The sequence below is a fragment of the Rhincodon typus genome, chromosome 26, assembly GCF_021869965.1.
Source record: "Rhincodon typus isolate 14 chromosome 26, sRhiTyp1.1, whole genome shotgun sequence".
In the NCBI taxonomy this organism is placed as follows: Eukaryota; Metazoa; Chordata; class Chondrichthyes; order Orectolobiformes; family Rhincodontidae; genus Rhincodon; species Rhincodon typus.
The window spans coordinates 37,455,910-37,476,582 of NC_063357.1; the positions used below are offsets into that span (position 1 = coordinate 37,455,910).

Consider the following 20,673-nt stretch of genomic DNA (forward strand, 5'->3'; position numbering starts at 1 on the left):
TATCTCAGATTCTCCAGCATTGGCAGTTCCTACTATCAAGGTATAGGTAGACTTAGCTATGGACATGATATGGAATCAAGTTTCCCGGGGAGAGATAATCTCAGGCAGGTCTCATCTCAGTGGTCAGATTTAGTGGGATAGGGGGTTTGTGAGGGAGTTAGGTCCCAATAAAGTTAAACTATGTATTTAATAGCCTAACCTTTCCTGAGTAACTATTTTTAAATTTAAATGGATACTTTCAGAGGGTTCCAGGATTTGGGGAATTGCTCAGCAGGATCTTCAGTTTCTTATATAATTCCTTCGGAGTCTGCTATGATGGGATTTTCACAGGGTCCCCCATGCATACTTTCCATTTACACTGGAATAATGACTGTCTATCCAGTTGGAAATTCAGCCAAAGAGCATAGAAGGTGGAAAATGAGAGGGTAACAAGGAGGGGATAGTAATAATCAAGTCTGGAGATGACAAATCTGAAGGTAGGTGAGTGATAACGAGGCATACATGGGCCTTTCTCTTGCTTCTCAATATGTTGCTTTTTGCACTGCTCTTACACTATCCTTGCTTTCTCTTCATTTTCCTCTGACGCTATCTTCTTATTTCCTGTCCTTGGTTTCTGTCTTGTTTCTTTTGTCCTGCCTATGTCTGGCGCAAACCATTGATCCCTACCATTTGTCCCTTGGGTATCTTTGTTTCCTGGTATCATTTTACATTTCACTCATCAATCTCCTGCTTATTATAGCAGTCTGTTCCATCTTTAATATTCTATCTCTCTCTCTCTCCCACCTTGCTTGATGTCCTGCTCACAATAGTTACTCTCTCTTTAATCATATTTTCTACCTGATACACTTCTTTGGGAGTTTGTCCCTTTCATAACTGTCTTTAGCCAAGCCGATTCAGCATCCTCTCAGGTATTTACGACCTTTACGAAGAGGAAACTAAGAGCAGATGTTCACTACACTGTTACACATCAGATCACTCACTGTCTGCATTACACTTCCTCCTGCTCTTCCTAAATGTAAAATCTTAGGCTTAGAAGACAATTTATGAAGCCTTATGTAATGTATATATTATATTTAATTAATCACAGGTCTGCAGGAGAATTTAGCTTTCTAAGTGGAAATGAAATCATAATGACTATGAAGGCTTCCATTTATACTTGAAACAAATGGTTGACATGCCTGAACTTCCAGTGACTCCGATTCTCCATTATCAGCCCCTGCTATCTAACAAAATGGAAGCTGTATGACCCCTCTCAGATAATGAGTGATAGAGCAGGGGAGATGAGGGTGGGTGCTCAGGATTAAAATTCCTTTTTGGTACACTCTGACAATATGGTACATGACAGGGTTGTCCACTTCCTTGGGGTCTTCCCATCAATCTGTGCTTCATTTTCTCATAACGCAAATCTACCTCGCTTTGCCAAATTTTGCATGGTTTGCTTCCCCTGTGTTATTGTTCTGTAAACAATTATAACTAGGCTGCACCAGTCTTTTGTTCCAAACCTGTCTCGCTATCAGTCCCTTGCCTTGGGCAGTTTTCTCTTTTGTCATTTAGCAGAGTCTACCTCTGTCCCATCACAAATGTTCCCATTCTCCATTCTTTCATCTCTCTTGTGCTTTATTTACAAATTACTAAATGTCTAATTTTTTTCCAGTCCTTACTAAAAGTTATTGCTCTGAAGCATTAACTCACTTTCTTCCATTCAGGTGTTGTCTGATCTGCTGTGGATTTCCTACCTTCCTTTGGGTCGGTCCCATTCGTCCACTATCCGATTCTAGGTGTGGTGGAGTGGAGATGGGGAAGGGCAGTGGGAAACCTTTCTGTAACCTCTAGTTTAGTTTGAAGATTTTGAATTTTGTGCTTGTAGTGTCCCATCTAATCCTCATTGGCCAAGTTAAGTAGGCTGTCATCTTTAGTTTTTCCTATGCCTTCCATTTCTCTAAAAATCTGCAACTTCTTCAACACAAAGCCTCCCTTAAGTGTTAGAAAACTGGTCAAATTTCATTACAGGATGTAGTTTTGTCATGTTAACAAGGCAATGGAAACTGAAACCATCGAGTGGAACCTGTTACTGTGTTAACTTGTACCTTGGCATAAAGTTGTTTGATCTCTGAGGCACTTGATTTCCTAAGCAAATGGATATGGTAACGAATCTTCCCTTTGAAATCTACTGGCATTATTTTTACCAAGTCTACTTGCATGGATTAATCAACTACTTTTAACTTTTTGAAACTAATTTCATATGTTCTCAAGAGGTAGAATTTCTTACTATCTGTTTATGTGAAATAAGTCGTCTTACTTTCTGAAGAAGGGCCCCAAACTGAATCATCAACTTTCCTGCTCCTCTGATGCTGCTTGGCCTGCTGTGTCCCGCCAGCTCCACACTGTGTTACCACCTTATTAAAAGTTTTGAAACAGTTATAAATTTCATTATTTAAGTATTTTTTGCAGTGAGCGTAAAATTATACATGAAGATAACAGAAATAGCTAATGGTATCTTCAGGCCATTTCAGTAATTAAAATATTTACATTTTACTTGATCAGCCTCAAGTCTGCTCACAATTGGTGAACATGAAACCATGGACGCTTGTCATAGAAACCCCTATGATTCAGTAATGTGCTTAAGGGAAGGAAATCTTCTGTCTTTATCTGGTCTGGCTGCATGTGACTCTAGACCCACAATGATGTATTTGTTGTGAAATGGCCTAGCAAGCTACTCAGTTCAAGGATAATTAATGATGAACAACAAATGCTGATCTTGCCAATGACACCAACGTCCCAAGAAAGAATAAATAAAAAAAGCCAAACCATCAGTGCTGATTAATCAGTGTAATGTGGTTGATGGACTACACATGGACTTCCAAAAGACAGTTGATAAAGTATCACATGACAGGATTGTCAGCAAAGTTCGAGTCTATTGAATAAAAGGGACAGTGGCAGAGTGAATAGCAGATTGGATGAGAGATAAGAGACAGAGGTTAGATGTGAATGGTTGTTTTCTGGGTTGGAGGAAGATGTCTTATGGCATTCAGTGTTAAGAACCTCCGCTTTTCTAGATATCTATTAATGACCTAGACAAGGGTGTACAGGGAACAACTTCAAAACTTGGGAGTACTGTGAATTGTGAGGAAGCTAGTGATAGACTCCATGAGGGTAGATACAACTAAGTGGAATGAGTGGACATGTGATAAATGAAATGTAATGAAGAATATGTAAAGTGATGCATTTTGTTAGGAATACCAAGAAGAGGAAAATGACTAAAGATAACAGCCTATTTAACTTGGCTAATAAGGCTTAGATGCGAGATTGCAAACACACAATTCAATATCTTCAAACTAAACTGGAGGTTACAGAAAGGTTTCTCACCGCCCACAGAATATCCCCTTTCCCCATCTCCCTTCCACCACATCCAAAATAGGATAGTGAACATGTGGGACAGACCCAAAAAAAGGCAGGAAATCCAAAGCAGGAAGAAAGTGAGTTAATATAAGTTAAAGGATACAATTTTAATGGAGGTCTAGGAGCACAGTGGCTAAGAGTGTATGTACATAAATCATTGATGCTATCAGAGTAGATTCAACCATAATTTAAAAAAGGGAATTGAAAAATAATCTGAAAAAAAATGTTTAAAGCTATGGTTAAAAAAAAAGGCAGGGGAGTAAACTAAGTGAGTTGCTCTTGCAAACAAGCAGCATGGACACAATGGGCCGAATGGCCTCCTCTGCTGTAACTATGCTATGTTTCCATTGACCTTGCCACTGCCTCTGGTTTTCTTGAGGCAGTCACTGTATTCAATCAGTCTCATTAATTCTCCTATTGCAGCCCCTTCCCCCCTTCCTCCTTTATGCAACATATGCTTCTAACCTCTTGATTTCTTCAGGATTGAAAATTGTTTACTTAACAATCTTCTTAAACATTTTGGCCTTATTCAAATCAAATTGGAAGGTCAAATGAAATATTTTATGTTTTGACAAGTATGTTTGTGCTTTACATTCAAGAAGATCTTGTAAATTTCATATCCTCAGAATGCCCCCAAAATGCTTCACAGCCATTGAAATACTTTTGATGTGTAATTGCTACTGTTAGGTGGGGAATTATAACAGCTAATATGCACATAGCAGTCTCCACAAACAGCAATGAGATAATTGATCTTTTTCAGGTGCCTTGGGATAAATATTGACCATGACAGCAGAAATCTCCCATGTTTTTCAAAATTCCATAGGAACTTATCTGTCCACTTAAACTTGCAAATCAAGCCTCAGTTTGACATCTCAGTTGAAAAATAGCACCTCCAACAATGTAGTGCTCCCTCAGTATAGCATGAAGTGTCAACCTGGATTATATGTGAAAGAAATTTCCTAATTTCACAACTTTGTAAAATAAACTTGCATAAAATATAAAACCTGAAACTTTCAAAATGTACAGAAACAAAGAAAAGGTGCCAAATAAATAGTTGCAATGCATCACCAGACTTTGTTATATTGTCTCTTTACTGTTCTCTGAGATAACATGACTTTAAATACGTGAATAATTCACATGTAATTCACTCAAACAAAGCAACTTTTTTCTACAAAATTCAGGCCCAGTCCTTGAAGAGTAACCAGAATTCAAAAACTTCCCTCAGTAACTCTATTTTCAGCTAAATTACTAACCATAGTTCACAGAAGAACTCTTGTCCCTAGGCAGACTACTTAACCCCTATGCTGAACCCAATGTTTAGAGAAGGCTTTTAAGCAATATTCAATTAACCCACAGTGACCCACAATACATTAAAGACGGTCAAATAAAGGTTACATAAGTTCATCCTAGAATTACTAATAAATACAGGCTGATTCTACTCCTGAGTGTTTTTATATTTTTAACCCACTAACTTTGGCAGGATCTTCTGGCCTTTGGAAGGTAGTTTGCTTCCAAATGCCAAAACTGTTTTGTACTTTGGGCAGTACTTGATATGGAATAGATCGTGTTTAGGTTCTTCTATGTGATAGCGTCCCTTGAGCAGTGGCAAAAGTTGGAAGTTTTAAGCTTTGCTGGTCAAAGATTGCCAACTTGTACCATAGACAGAAATCCTCAGCTGCAATGAGCACAATCACAATTATAAGCTTCCTTTTAAATCCATATCTCCTAATATTAGAAAAACCATCTCATTGTCCACCGTATAAAGGAAATTGATTCCTTTAATATGGTGTACTGAGTAGAATAATATAACTATATTAAATTAATATGTCTTGAAAGTAAAAAGAATGTAAAATATAACAAGACAGTAATTTTTTCTGTTGGCCTATATTCTAACAATTTGACAGATTTGGGAGGACTACAAGACATTTTTAAACTATGCAAAAGTAGAAATAGACTGGATGTTTGGCAATTCTTTGTTTTGTAAATCCCCTGGATTGCTTTACTAGCTGATATGGGTTATGACTATCTGTGCACCTTCAAAGGGAAGCTGGTCAAGCTCTTGATTGGGATAAAGAACAAATTATATAGAGATAGGTGGGTTAACAGATAAAACCTTGTGTGATTTCCTGAAGTGCTCTTGATTGTATAAGAGGATTGGAGAGGAATTTTCTAGAGCATTCGTCCTTAATTTTTCCTTTCTTTTGCATCTCGCTGGGAATGATGTTGCTAGGTAGGAAATGAGAGACACAGATGCTGAAAATATCTACTTATAAGGTGCCAGGTATCATGGTGTGGAACTGAGATAACAAAGTGTGGATCTAGAGGAACACAGAATTCTTTTCTGAAGAAGCCAATTGGCTAAGTTACATAGTGTTGAAGAAAGGACAGTGCAACAACTAATTATGTTTGCTGTAACAGACTGTGGGAATCACATGATTATTGCTGACGTGTTGTCAGAGTGACACTTTTCAGTTTTGCTCATTGCAATACATATGAACATGGGGAATGACAGTTAGGAAAGAGCTGGCTGGTCCACAAGGTCAATTGCACACCATGAGAAACGTCAGCTTTCCTGTTCCTCTGTTGCTGCCTGGCTTAGTATGTTCTTCCAGATCCACACTGTGTTATCTCTGACTCCAGCATCTGCAGGTCTTGCTATCTCATGGTGTGGAATTGATCTCCAAGACATTTGCCAACCTGATTTGGAATTATTTTGATGTTCCTTTGTTGCTGCTGGTTTGAAATCTTGGAACTTTGTCCATATAGCACTTCACCAACACGACATAGACTACAGTGGTTCAAGAAGGCACCAGCTTTTCAAAGACAGTTTAGGATGGGCAATAACTATTGTCCTTGACAGTGATGTTCACAACCCAAGAATGAATTTAAAAATAACAGGTGTATCTAAGTTAGTACCTGCTTCAAATTATATTGGCAATACAGATGCTGCTTTGAGACCAGCTGTGCTTAGTAACTAGTGTGTATCATGGGTTTGTGGAATATCTGTGAAAAAAAGACAGGAATACTCAGTTGTTTTGATGCATTAACTGGGCATGCTATTTTTTTATTGTGCATCACAGGCAGCTTTAAACCAGCTAAAATTCACATCCATTGACATGATGAATAAATGATGAATAATAAATAAAACAGTTCAGGAATGTGGATATCTTTTCTTCTACACATTTTTTGATGTGTGCCGCGATGTGTTCCGAAGTGGCTAGGGATCTGAACTAATATTGGTTGCTTAGTCCCCTGTTAATTTGAACAATTCAAGTTAAGTAGACAACAGTCAAACTTCTTGTTTAAACAGGTTAAAGGGTGGTTTATTACAACCCATTACCGAGTTTTCCCTCTAAACAGAGAGAAGATATTTTCAATGAAAAATTACAAACATGAAGATTAGAACAAATATTGGTAAGATGAAAGGATACCTAAGTGTAGCAAGCCCCAAAATCTCTTTCTGGTGTACCATTGAATCCCATTGCTTGAGTTCCTTGTTACTGAAGCAAAAACTTAACACTTGAGGTATGATTCTGTAGCTGCAATGGCTTCTGTAGTTGAATAGGTAGCGTTTTCCTGAACAGGTAAGCTCTGTGGGGCAGTGGATTTTAGGACACAGAGAAGGATCCTTGTTATTTAGTAGTTATGTGGTTTTGATATTTTCACACTGCCTGACTTTCTTTCAGCAGAAAGATATTTGTTTTACTTTTCACTATGTTCTCCCTTCATGAAAACTCCCGCTGAGGGGTGTTCTCAATGCTTCCTTCTTGGTGTTCTGCACATTTGGCTGTTCTTCGCCAGATTTTTTAATATGGTTCAAAGTTCAAAGTAGTGATATGTTAATTCCAAGGAATCACGTGTTCCACAAAGCAAAGAAGTCATTTATGAGTTCCTTTGAAATTCTTCCTCTTGTATATTATATACATATTAATCAATTAAAACCTTCTAACTGATTAAATATTTAATAGCATCTTAGGTTTGTTTAATACATCCTCATCAGTTATAAGTTATCCTTTGATCTTTAACTTATAAATTCTGTGTTTGATACCAGCTCTCTCACTAACACCTGAAGAAGGAATGAGACTTCGAAAGCTTGTGTTTTCAAATAAACCTGTTGGACTATAACCTGGTGTTATGTGATTTCTGACTGTATCCACCCGAGTCCAATACCAGCGCCTCCACATCTTGTATGCCGTTATCTTTAAAGCTCGAATTCACACACCTTTATTGTCTGTTGGAAACTTCTGGTATTTTAAGACTCTTTACATATCTGGGTACATCTGTCTGTAATGCATTTAGAGGCAGCAGCTGTATAGTCAAGTGACTTGTAGCAGCCTTTTTTTTAAACTTCTTGTCTCCAGTTAAAGTCAGATTAGCCTTTTACAAAAATCTATAATGTCATAACTCCTTTCTTCATTGCAATGTGTGTCACCAGACTTTATTGACATGATTTTCTTCGCTGTAGGCTACTGCCTGTTTTATTGGAGGTTGACTTCCTTTGCAAGGCCAAGTACAATTCACAATGAATAAACAGCAATAAGTATTGAGTAGCTTTGACTGCTAATTCTTGTATATGCCTTTATCTTGGTGGAAAAGAATTTGAAGGACTTTGGCAACAGAAATTTGAATTGTTGCTTGAGTTCATTTGATTTTTCTTGGTTCTAATAAATTACAACGATCAATCTTTGTTACCTGCAACTTTCTATTGAGGTTAACAATGCTGTTTTTAAAATGAACATGTGTAATATGTGCAACTTACTTTGTTTAGTCTTACTTAGATTCAGTCTTATTACTCAGTACTTTCCTTCAGTGCATGTCCATCATTTGTGCTCATTCATATTGTACATTGATACTGGGCAGTGGCTCCTGTTGAGCCTTGATCTCTAGCAAATCAGAGGCAAATGTACTGTAGAGATCAGAGATTCTTGTTGACTGTCAAATCTTCAGCTTTAAAGCAGGAAACTCATTTATCTCCAAAATGCAGCCACAAAGGCCAAGACATTAGAGGTTTGTTTCAGTTATTGAGTCTTGTTAAACTACTTTGTGGCCTTCTTCCTCCATTCACTTGAGCCTCAGACTCTTCACCTTTCTCGTATCCACAGGCAACCCACATTCTCCTGTTATCTTGGAGGCCATGTCACTCCGTTTCTCCCATCATGACGATAGGCCTAATAAGCAGAAAGAGAGAAAGATCAAGACAAACTAAGAAAAATGCAGAAAAAGAATGGAAGACAGATGGACAGACAATGACAAAGCTACCATTTAAAATATATTTGTCCAGAAGCATGTCATGTAAGATAACTAGATTTTCAAATTGTTGCATGTACTGGAGGTTGAAGTTATGTGGTAGCAATGCATCATTATCGCACATCTATAGCTACTTTCAGAGTCAGTTTATATCTATTAACCTTGATCTGGTCCAGTAGTTCTGGCACCCTGTCAGGAACGTGACAGGAGCAATGACAAGATGTCAGACACTGTCTCAAGCTGCCATGTACAACATAAATACACCCCTCCTCCATTTTCCTGACATTTTGCCCGAGAGCAAAACCATAGCAAGCTGTTTTGTTAAAATGTTAAAAATAATACTGGTTCATGAACATTTTCAAGTATTTATTTTTGAGTCAAAACAAATCTGCCTTTGATACTGGCCTCTTTGATTTTGTTACCATACTGAATGCTCGAATTACAAAATTTGGTGCAATTTATATATTTTGAGCCGTATGGCTTTGGGTTTAAGTCAAGCATCAAATCTAGGCCAATAGTTCAGCAGTGTACTTAAGGAATATCTTTCTCACTACAATAGTGACTAAAGCATTGCTGGAAACGGGACAACAATTTCTACTGCATAAGAAAAGGGTGCTGGTTAATTAGCAAGTCCGTTCTGATTGTTCAAAGTATTGCCATGCAAAATGTACCCAAAAAGCATTGTCCCCTCGACTTTTGTTGAATGTGTAATGCCCAGACTTGTTCCTTTCGCCTGCAGAGAACAGATTCCAACAAATGAATTTATGTAGCTGCTAACAAGTGTAACTGATACATGTTGTAACCTGACTGAATTCCCTAAATCGGTTATTACTTTTAGCACACATGAGATTATTAAGTTAGTGCTACGCTATCACAAAATCAAATGTTAGACATCTTGAGGTTTGCAAGCACATACTGGTTGATAATGACCAGTACGTTGCCTGTTGTGGATGGGTATCAGAAACGGAAAGGTTTTTGGCAGCAAGAGTAGGGCTTCAGGGGCTTTCATTGGACTTCCCCTTTTTAATGTTGGGTCCCCAATCAGGCACTGACTATCTTTGATACCCCTGGAGCCCTGTAAACAAACATGTTTGGGTTTGCTTTTCAAGCTTTCCACATGGTAACTGTACCCCAGCCCCTCCTCCACCCATCACTGTCGAGTACAACAGTGGGGTAAAGCCTTAGATGGGCATTACCTAAGGACCTCAGTTAATGCAGGGAGAAAGGCTGAATGTGTGAATATACAAATTAGGGGGAAGAAAAGTCCATTCAGCACCTTGATCCTGTTCCATCATTCAATAAATCATGGCTGATCTGTTTAAGTTTAGAATTCTACATTCCCATCCACAGCCAATATCCTTAGGTTCTTGTTAGGCAGTGGAATCAATCTACCTCCACCTTAAAAATATTCAATGACCCCAACTCCACCACGTGACGCAGAAAGCACCAAATTTACACAACTCTGAGAAAAAAGATTTCTCTCCATCTCTGTCCCAAAAGAGTGACCCCTAATTTTTAAACCACAAGAGGAAATGTCTTTTCCACATCCACTTTGTCAAGACTCTTGAGGATCTTATTCACTTCAATCAAGTCAGTACTCTCTTCTAAACTCCAGCAGAAACAAGCCCTGCCTTTCCAACCTATCCTCATAAGACAACCCGCTCATTCCACCTATCGTTCTAGACCTCCCATGAACCAGCTTTAACTCATTTCCATCCTTCCTTAAATAAGGAAACCAAAACTGCACACAGTATTTGAGATGTGGTCTCACCAATAACTTGTATAACTGAAGTATCAACATCCTTAAATTTATGTTCAATTCCTCTCCTGTTAAAGGATGACATTCCATTAAGTTTCTTTAAAACTGTATGTTTTCCTGCCCAGGACTTAAATCAGAGCAGAGGCAAGAAGGTGGCTGGTTCCCCACCTACCACCCTGCATCCAATTAAATATCCCCCAACAAATTTGACTTGGAGAGGACAGTAAATTCTGCCCATAGTACAAATGAAGTATAGTTGGGCAGGAGCACATTGGCAGCCAACTTTACATCCCACTTGATTAGAAAAGAAAACTGTTACATCTTCTCTTGTTTTAGGCTACAGTTCAATTTTCATTGATCCACCTGTGCTGATCCCTGCTGGTCAATGTGGTTATGTGACTACTGTAAATAGACAAGGCTGAGCTGTGGTGCCCCCATGGGTGAATAGCACACTGATATTCATTGTTGACGTTAAATGAGGAGTGAGCATGATGAATGCATCATAAAATAGTAACCATTGAAAGAGACCATTCAATACATCATGCCTGTGCCAACCCCTCAAAAACAGTTATCCCAATTAGTCCCACTTTCCTACCCTTCTCCAAATTGCTTACTAGAATTTATCCAATTCATTTTCATTTGTTAGTATTGATTCTGCTTTCCCCACCCCTTCAGACATTACATTCAGATCTTAATTTTTGTTACATAAACACAATTCTCCTCTGAATTGAATAAGTATCGTTGACCACTTTTAAGCCATCTACTCAAGAATTTTAGTGAAGTCTAAAATCCAAATTACAGTTAATTAAAAAGAAAAATGCAAGCATTTGTAAAAAAGCATTATTATGTCTCTCAGATTGTCTCAGAGTGCTTCACAGACAACAAATTACTTTGATGCACAGTCACTGTTGCTATGCAACCTTACATTATGGAGATTTACCTAAATTATTGGATAGTCATATAGCAGATTGCCAAATATTCCTTTCACAACAAACAATACCTTTAATAAAGCCAAGAATTATGTTCCTCTGAAACATCAACAATGATGTCTGTGGGTACACTCAGGTCTAAATGGAATAGATTTGTTTCATCCGTTTGTTTTGGACCATGAGTCCCATTTGTAGGCACAAGGCTGAAGATCATGATTCTCAAATGCAGTTAAAATTGCTATTTAGTTTTTCAGAACAGATCATTTTAAGCAGATTTCAATGGATCTTTAAGTGGAAGGTTTGTGTTTCGAGGGGGTTGCAAGTCACCCCATTATACTGAATGCATGATGTATTTTCGATGGGTAAAGTAAGGGTTTAACCTTGAATAACAGATGGAAATCAGAGTATGTCTTATAACTGCATGTAGATAAATCACTTTACAATAATTATACAAATTATAAGAGACCACCAGGAGACTGGGAATTGATAGACTCAGAGGATTTAACCACAACTACAACTTACATTAAAATGGGCATACAACAGATGGCTTGCCTGTCCAAGCTTCCTGAAGTCTTTGTGACTCATTTAGATGTCTGTCATAATTTCCCATGAGCCACATACAAAGTTTAAGTGATAATTTACATTAATTTTCTTATGTCTTTAATTGCTAATACTTAGAGCATCTTGATATTCTGATTAGGAGTTAATCCATCAATGACATGACAATGCTGAGAACAACCCTTTCCAAACCGCCAAGACATTCAAACTGAACAATTTGACTAGTAAGAAATAAAGGTGCAAGTAGAACTTCTGGTGCCAAGTATAAGTAACTCATTTTGTCCTGTTCCTTACATAGTTTGAAGCAGTCTATACTTCTATAATGCAAGATGTATCTAAACAGCATGAAATTAGACCCCTGTTGTGCTTTTCCAGGTTTGGAATTAAATGACCCACCTTACAGAAATCACTATTATCTAGACATTGTTTCAACTCTGTCCTCAGGTTTTTCTTCGATACATAAGATTATTTTGAATAATTTTCAAGGAGGTAACGAAGGTGATCGATGAGGGTAGAGCAGTGGATGTTGTTCACATGGATTTTAGTAAGGCTTTCGGCAAGGTCCCTCCTGGTAAGCTCATCCAGAAGATTAAGATGCATGGGATCCACGGTGACTTGGCTGCGTGGATTCAGAATCGGCTTGTCCATAGAAGACAGAGGGTAGTGGTGAAAGGGTGTTTTTCAGGTAGGAGGTCCATGACTAGTGGTGTTCTACAGGGATCCACATGGGACCTCTGCTGTTTGTGATGTATATAAATGACTTGGGTGAAAATGTAGATGGGTGGGTTAGTAACTTTACAGATAGTACAAAAGTCAGTGGAGTTGTGGACAGTGTAGAAGGTTGTCAAAGGATACAGCGGGATATAGATCAGTTGCAGATATGGGCGGAGAAATGACAGATGGAGTTTAATTCGGATAAGTGTGAGGTGCTGCATTTTGAGCAATCAAATGTTAAGGAAAAGAATGCAGTTAACGGGAGGACTCTGAACAGCATTGAGGTACAGAAGGATCTCGGGGTTCAAGTTCATAGCTCCCTGAAAATGGCCATGCAGTTAGATAGAGGGGTAAAGAAGGCATATGGCATGCTTACTTTTACTGGTTGGGAATTGAATTCAAGAGTCAGGATGTCGTGTTGCAGCTTTATAAGACTTTAGTTAGGCCACACTTAGAGTATTGTTTTCAATTCTGGTCGCCACATGACAGGAAGGATGTGGAGGCTTTGGAGAGGGTGCAGAAGAGGTTTACCAGGATGCTGCCTGGATTAGAGAGTATGAACTGTAAGGAGAGGCTAGAAAAACTTGGGTTGTTTTCTCTTGAGCGGCAGAGGCTGAGGAGAGATTTGATAAAAGTCCATAAAATTATGAAATGCTTAAATAAGGTTGACAGTCAGAATCTTTTTCCCAGACTTTAAATATCTAATACTAGGAGGCATGCATTTAAGGTTAGAGGGGGAAAGTTCAAAGGAGACGTGAGGGGCAAGTTTTTTACACAGAGAGTCGCAGGAGTTTGGAATGCACTGCCACGGATGGTGGTGGAGGCAGATACAATAAGGGCATTTAAGGGACTTTTAGATGAGCACATGAATATGCAAAGAATGGAGGGATATAGACCAAGTGCAGGCAGAAGGGATTAGTTTAATTTGGCATCGTGTTTGGCACAACATCATGGGCCAAAGGACCCATTCCTGTGCTGTTCTGTGTTCTAATAATCACATCTGCCAGACATTCCTTTCCTTTTTGCACATCTGACAATGGATGATAATTTTCACATTTATGTTGTGTATTAAATTAATAAAGATTTTAAACTAAAATTCCTCTATGACGCTATCCCACAGCCAGAAATTAAAGACATTTTATACTCTTATTTTAAACTGGTATTTAAATTCTAATGATCTAATCAAAATAACACAGTCAATAGAACAAATGATGTGGAAGAAATAGGTCAGAAATTGATATGCTGAACTAATGTGTCAATGCGCAATTATAGTTGTGAGAAAATAGCGCATTTTAGTAATACACTGAAACAATATGAGGTCTTTTATTTTTGAATAGAACTGCACAGATTAGCTCATTTGGAACAACAGTAGGGAAAACTGCAAAATACAAAAGGTTTCTCAGTATCTGTGGCAGAATAGCCTGCCACTGAAGCAGACTTATTCTCATCTTTGTAGAATTAAAGGAAGATCAAAAAGGAAGCACCAAGGAAAAGTGAGGAGATAATGAACAAACTTTAGAAGGAAGCATAAGTAAACTGATATTCGATGATGGATCAGATCATCTCGATTACAAAATGGAAAGAAGTGTGGAAGAGTCTGAAAAGAAACATGAAGTAGTTAAGGCTATGGGAGAATTTAAAAGGGAAGGAAAATTGTGAGTTAGAAAACCCAGGGTTCGTGTTTGATATTAAGTAACAAAGTACAATAGGTTCAGCAGCTTGGAAGAAAGAAGGAACAGCTCAAGTGGGGGAGTCCAAAATGTACCTCTGCTAGTGCTGTATTCTATAAAAGGATTACCCACAGTTTCTCATGTCACAGCTGGGAATAACATGAATACATATAGCCTTACACTAATTTGAAAAATTGGTAAATATCCATAAAATTGAATATTTATAAGTGGAAGAGAATGCGCAGAATGTTGCTTCCACCAGGCTTCTCCTTCTGATCAGAATCTAACCCTAACCCTAATCCTTGCGCTGGGAATTCTACTTTGGCATTGATGTTACAGATGTTTAGCTGCCTTGGAAATATTCTATGATTTTTATGTGTGTACAAGAGAAAGTGGCGCTTTACATCAGTTGCAGTTTTCACCTATCGTAATTTAGAGTAGCCAGATCTAGAACTACTTGTAAATATTGCCATAGGAGGTATTTTAATTTAAAACATGTCTTTTGCTTTCTTTCTCTACTCAATAATACACATAAGGCTGAACTTCACCAAAAATTGGCCAAATGCTAATTTCAGGGAGCTTTGTGGAGTGTTTCTATCATGAGCTGCAGCATATTACCTCGCACATTTCTCTGCAGCTCATCTCACTATTTGGGCACCATTCCTCTCTGGTGCTTCGCTTAGGCTATTGTGTACTCATCAATGGCATAAGTGCTCATCACTGCCATCGCCTCCTGGGATTCTCATATCGAAAGCCCAGGTACACACCAGTTCAAGCTTGCCAGCCAGACGCTGCCCTTCACAGTGCACGTAGCAGGAGGGAAACAAAAAAAGAAAGGTGTCTATAGGCACACCGGTGGCATGAGTGAGACTTCATTGAAAATACAGCCTCATATTTGTAAATGTATCGCTACTATACATCATCACCTGTCTGATCAACTGTCATAATGATTTGCTGATACAAGCTACGCAGGCTACTAGTCCTTAGTGTCACATCATGTTAGAACCCTGTGTCAGGGAATTTAACGGTTTTCTTTGTATCCAGCAAAACACACCAACTTCTCATTGTTCAATATGGGAGCATCACATACATGAAAGTTTTTCAAAAGTATGAAACATTTAACAAAATCTGGCGGTTACCTATCAATCAGCATTCATGGGTGCATTCTCCATGGCAACGTTTCTACCAATCATAGTCTGCTAACGAATCAATCAGCACGCTTCTCGCCTTCAATTTGTTTCCCCTTCAATTTGTATTTATTGCAAAATGTCCTGATGAGTGCAAGATGAAAGCTTTGACTCTTTCTTTTAACAGTGCTAAGGTTAACTTTTATTGCACAACAACAAAAGAAAAGAAAAACAAACAAAAATTTTGCATTTGCTTCTGGTAATGAATAACGGCTGCATGACTTTTGGGCAATAACAAATTTATAGTCATTGAATGATCACCACATTAATGATGTGGTTCTCTAAATGGAGCATGTATACAGTCTATAGTGCCCTGCACCTAGGTGAAGCCAGCTGCATGCTGCCTGGGCTGAGCATTGACCTTATCACAGGGAAACAAGATGAATTGGCATTTTCTGGCACAAATTGCTGTTAGTAACAGTCTTGATACATCTGTGTGTAGAGGAATGAAAAATCCTACACAGGTCCCCAGTGCATCTTTGGATGCAGCCAATCGCATAAAAATGTAACATAGCTGTCATCTTAACGAGTGCTGGGATTGGATGGCCACTCATCTTCTCAGTTCACAAGTTCCTGCTCCAGCAGTTGAGACAGTTCTGTGACAGTGTCCTGGGACATTCTCAGTCTGTAGAGTACTATGATTACAGATGTCTTCAACCAGTACCATGAAAGTGGCTGATTAATGCAATTGCTGCTCGATGAGCCTCACATCGCCATCAGATAGAGCCTGTATGCTCAGACAGGAAAACAAATGCTAACTCTGCTCACTACAGGTGTGGTTGCAGCCATTTTCCATTTCCATTGCACATTTGGATTTGGATGAGGATGGAAGATGCTTGGCAGGTTGCATTTGGCACAGTGAGTTATGCGCTCAGTCAGATAATCAAAATACCTCCAGCCCTCAAAACCTCTATATCCTTTTCTTCTTTAGACTGCCTGTTGAGCCCATAGTTCCCTCAGAGCTCTTTCATTTGAGTTTCCATCCCCCACAGCTTAACCATGTCAATATTGTACCGCACTGTCCTCCTCTCAAAGCCAGAGTGATTGTTATCATCAATGGCTTCCCCTCCTGAATTAGCCCATGTTTTCCAATGCATTATCATCTCTGACCCTTATGTGTTGAGTTGCCTCTCCCCACACTGTTACAATTATTGTACCCTCTACCTCCAATGCCCACAATTGATTTCCCCAGCTTTCCTATCACTGCAGTGGCCCCTGATAATATCCCTTGACTTTCATTGAGTAGACATCAAGGATTGTCTGTGGCCCACCCCCAGGACAGCCTCAGTGGATGAGTAACCCGGTCCCTAACTGATGTTTGTAGTTTCCTGACTGACTTATTGCAAATCCCCACATTTGTTGAACTGGACCTGCGTGACTGACTATGGCCGACTCATTAGACTGCAGTGATAAGCAACCCCTGATTCTGACTGCCTGGACTAAGATCAGACACTGATCTTGGCTGACTGCAGTCACCCTTGACTTGATTGAGGTCTACTCCCCTGGGACATGTCCACTTGGTTGAAGCACATTCTGTTTGTTTACTATGTAAGCTGCTGGCATATGTTGTACATGAGACATTGACGTAGTTTGGTGCTGTATGGCAACATGTCCATCCCTCTTGACTGATCAGTGCTGACAACCATGACAAGCTGTCTGGCTTTGCGTCTCCCTTAAATGGCAAGGCAAACTGAAGTTCTGTGTGCCTTTAAGTTCTGAATGAGGCGGCAATGCACAAAAAGGCAAGGCATGCCATGATGCTGTGACCATGATATTGTGTTGAGTAGCATGGAACTATGGTGTTCTATTTCTGTGTGGCACTTTGGAATCTTTGCTTTCATTCAGATCAGTAATGCCAATCCTGACCCATCACAGCATTTCAGCTTTTTGACTTGATTATGAAACAGTGAAATGCACATATAACCCCAGAACTCTATATAGCTGCAGCATAATCTCCAGACTTTTATATTCCCCTTCTTTGAGATGAAGATTAACATTTAATTTTTAATAATTTTTAATTTTCGTGATTTCTGTGTACTGTCATGGCAATGGATCATTACTACAGATTAATTAAGGACATAGTGAACATTTAAATGCAACAAGTAATTTTTAAAAGAGGACATACAGCCAAAATATGACTGTATTTTGTACATTTTGAAAATGTAAATTCAGTGGCTCTCTGTCAAAGCCCTGTGTTGATCATACTTAGTCCTGAAAAGAACCATGGAATATCATATCAGAAGATGCCAAGGGAACATCAAACAGAAAAACCTTCAAAGAAATAGACACAATTCAAACCAAACCGGACTGTGATCTCCTGTTGCTCATGAAAGCTTTGGAAACTCGTGGCAAAGAGTATTTTCCATTTTAATTTATTTTGTTTGAAGATTTCTGGTGTAACAGTGTGTTGCTCTTACTTAATTTCATTTTGATATACCTGATGCATGCAATAATTTGTGATGACTCTGAAAAATACTACAAGAGTGTTTTACTCGCTAATGTGCTAACACGATCTCTCAATCAATTCATAATGTAATATTCTACTAGCAGAGAAATGATTGCATAATTTAATCAATACTCTCCATGGTACTAGCGTAATGAATATCATATGTATCTACAACTGCTGCAAAATGGATTTTTGTATATGACAATGAAAAAAAATCCAGTTCTTCGGAATGTGACATACTTCTACTTTTGTATGTAGTGACAGCAGCCAATAACCCGAATCAGCTGGCAAAATGATCAGTTTCACAAACTGTTAGAATCAGGATTAGGATTAGTTTGTGAGTTGGGTTTAGGGTAGGTTTAGAGTACAATTAGGGTGTTAGGTTTAATGTCATGTTAGGGTTCTTGCTCAGTGCAGCTGTTTTTGATCAACAGACTGAAAACTTTATAAAAATTCATTGCATCCAATTTTTAGGTCCCAATGACATAACATCCTCAAAATACCAGTAGTGTCACTGTGATTTCTGAATAATCATGACTGGATGTGAACCCCGCCCCACTGCCTCACAACTCTGCAGCACTCGTCACCACATTGAAAATATCACACACTGCATTAATGCACAGAGTGATATGAAAGCACTGATGACAGACCACTGTTTATCTTTATCTTTCTATCAAGGGCTCCATTCACAAATGTCATTTCTCAATGCTGAAGAGCAATAACCCCATGAAAAGCAGCAGACAGCAAGTCTTTAGCAATGAATGTGAACATTACAGGATATTGATTGTAAAGAGTACAAAAAGTGGCTGGTTGAGATATAAGGCAGTAATTGAATCTCAGGTTTCTGATGACATTGAAAATCACTCTCAAGGTTCATAACAGCATATCAGTTCTTCAGATCAATCCATTATATCTAGCAGCCAGCTATTTATTAGCCTGTATATCAATTACCTAACCTTCCCTATCAGGTTACTACCTTGTAATTATCTCTCTTTTATATATATATATGTACTATATGTAAAGCCAGTCCATGAGCTAAATTTAAAGATTGTGATGTAGAACTGGTGGCAACACTGCTAGGACTATTTCCAGAAACTCCTTTGAGAACCCTTGACTCAATAAGCATCTGAACTCACCTCCTGACAAGAAAGCCATTCTTGACACTTTCATCCCTGGATTTGATTGGGATTTGGAGGCAGGGTGGTTGGGGGGGTGGGGGGGGTGAATTGGGAAAGTGATGGGGTCTCCATCCTACACCTATCTGTCTCATTATGGCATCCCCACAACTGTGCTCTCCTACTCAACCCATGAGAAAGTATCAAACCATGCCATACGACTGTTAACTGCAATTTATTCATCAAAGTTTTCCTTGATTATTTTCAAGACACAGTGTTGGGTCTGATTCTGAATTATTGTCATAGTTGACTTGCTATTTAGACTAAATATAATCTCTGACTATGAGTCATGGATGCTGGAATATCAGAGCACTGGAAAAAGTAAAGTGACATACAAACATACCGAAACAGGAGCAGAGGTAGATCACAGGCATTTGTTTTACATTAGGATCAAGTCATAGTGAATATTGTAAACAATGTGTCAAGAAGAACACTAAATTAATCACTTTACTTCATCACCTGCACCACTATGGCAGTAAAGATCAGATATCAGTCTGCAGGCACCATTATTGACTGTATAGGTACTATGTTGAGATCCTGTAGTCCAGTCAATGTACACTGAAAGATGTCAGATACCTGTATACTGGGGGGGGGGGTGGAATTTTGTAGAGTTGGGAAGACTCCGCAGACCTTTAAAAGAAAGGGACTCAGTTACAGAAATCCCACTTCCATTTCAAACTTTCTACTTTTGCAGGTAAGATAAGGGGGGGAAGGGCATAATTCACATGGACCAAACTCAACTGAGCCATTTGAACTCAATGCTGAGTTCAAACATACATCATTTTGGCTGGAACAAGGGCCATGACCAACAGGAAGGGAGTCACGAATTGTTGGAGTTGACCTAATTGAAGGATAGGTAAGGTTTGTAAAACTCCCATGACTGAAGATTTTTACATGCTTAGCTCTTTAATCTTAAAAAATAAACAGACTGCAGCTGTCATATTCTTGGTTAAAACAAAATCCTCTGTTGGACTGCTTTGATATGTTAGAATAATAAGTAGTATCTTCTCATATAGGTTCTCTGTTTAAATTTTCTCAAGGGTGTGTTTCAAAAGCTCCAATTATCTCAGCAAAGACGTGTGAGTTCACATTTTGATTGAAACCTTAAAGAGGCTTTTAAAAGATAAGCTGTCATTGCAGCGATGTCTGAATATACATTTATTTTTATGAGAATTATTTGCTTGATATTTAAAAGACTCCAATGGACTTGATGAATGGGATTTTTATCACTGTCAAATTTAAAGAAGTGAGAGTTATATTAGGTTGTTAGATTTTTTTTATTTCCTCTCCACATGGACCCCAACATCTGCTTATAGTGGATGCTGGGTAAGTGGCTATGAGGTGGTGTGGTGAGTGTGAGGTAGTTGAATGGGGAGCATGGGTTACCATTAATATGGATAGTATGAGGGATCATACGGTGGTGAGTGGCATGGGTTGGCATGGAATGTACGGGGGCCATGAGGGGGTGACTGTAAGCGTGAGTTGGCATACAAATTATGAGCAGAAGAAAGCCACTTGAGTCTTCAAGCCAGTGATGCCATTTGATAAGGTAATGGCTGATTTGAATGGAAGGAATGAGGGAGTCATGG

General features: G+C 38.7%; 1 long non-coding RNA gene across 1 annotated transcript in view; it reads right to left on the reverse strand.

The window, feature by feature from the left end:
• Positions 1 to 6,442: 6,442 nt before the first annotated feature.
• Positions 6,443 to 20,673, reverse strand: part of LOC125486132 — a 35,655-nt gene continuing 21,424 nt past the window's right edge. The window contains exons 3-4 of the long non-coding RNA XR_007264802.1: positions 15,416 to 15,580; positions 6,443 to 8,567 (exon numbers count right to left, since the gene is read on the reverse strand). This is a non-coding gene — a long non-coding RNA (uncharacterized LOC125486132). The remainder of the gene's footprint in view (positions 8,568 to 15,415; positions 15,581 to 20,673) is intronic.